Source organism: Colobus angolensis, unplaced genomic scaffold, assembly GCF_000951035.1.
Source record: "Colobus angolensis palliatus isolate OR3802 unplaced genomic scaffold, Cang.pa_1.0 Scaffold43, whole genome shotgun sequence".
Lineage (NCBI taxonomy): Eukaryota > Metazoa > Chordata > Mammalia > Primates > Cercopithecidae > Colobus > Colobus angolensis.
The window spans coordinates 1,752,341-1,753,276 of NW_012117710.1; positions in this window are offsets into that span (position 1 = coordinate 1,752,341).

A 936-nucleotide genomic window follows, 5' to 3' on the forward strand; every position below is an offset into this window, starting at 1 on the left:
GCGGGCCCAGAGGGAGGTGCCAGAGGCTCGCGGCGCCGGCCTGATGCCTGCAGCGCCCCCTGGCGGCGGGAGTGGTGAGCCCCGCGCGCACGTGGTCTGGTCCAGGTGGCTCCGCGGCTCGGGGCAGGCGCTGGCATCTCCATGCACAGGTGGTGCTGGCGTTGCTAAGGGACACACTCCAGGACGCACGGCGGGGAGGGGTGGCTTCAGGGATCCGCGGATGCGTCAAGCGGCGGGTTCTGCACGTCCCGGGGGACGTGGGAGGCCGGGGCGCAGGCACTGGTGAGGGGGCGCAGCCCGGGGGGCCCCCAGGGAGACACTCTGTCTCAAAAAATAATAATAGCTTTATTGAGATGGAACTCGTGTTCCACAAAGTTCACCCTTTCCTTTTTCTTTTCTTTCCTTTTTTTTTGACCCGGAGTCTGTCTCTGTCGCCCAGGCTGGAGGGCAGTGGCCCAGTCTCGGCTCACTGCAACCTCCACCTCCCGGGTTCAAGCGGTTCTCCTGCCTCAGTCTCCCGAGTAGCTGGGATTACAGGCGCCCGCCACCACGTCTGGCTAATTTTTTTGTATTTTTAGTAGAGACGGGGTTTCACCATGTTGGCCAGACTGGTCTTGTACCCCTGACCTCAGGTGATCCACCCGCCTTGGCCTCCCAAAGTGCTGAGATTACTGCACCCGCCCTGCACCCCCCACCCCCGCCTTTTTTTTTTTTTTAAATAGAAACACTGATGGGAACAAAAATCAAAAGATACAAAAGATTATACAGTTGCCAGGTGTGGTGCTCACACCTGTAATCTCAGCACTTTGAGAGACCAAGGCAGGAGGATCGGTTGAGTTGGAGACCAGCCTGGGCAACATAGCAAGACTCCACCTGTACAAAAAATAATAATAATTAGCTGGGCATGGTGGCATGAACCACTAATCCCAGCCCTTT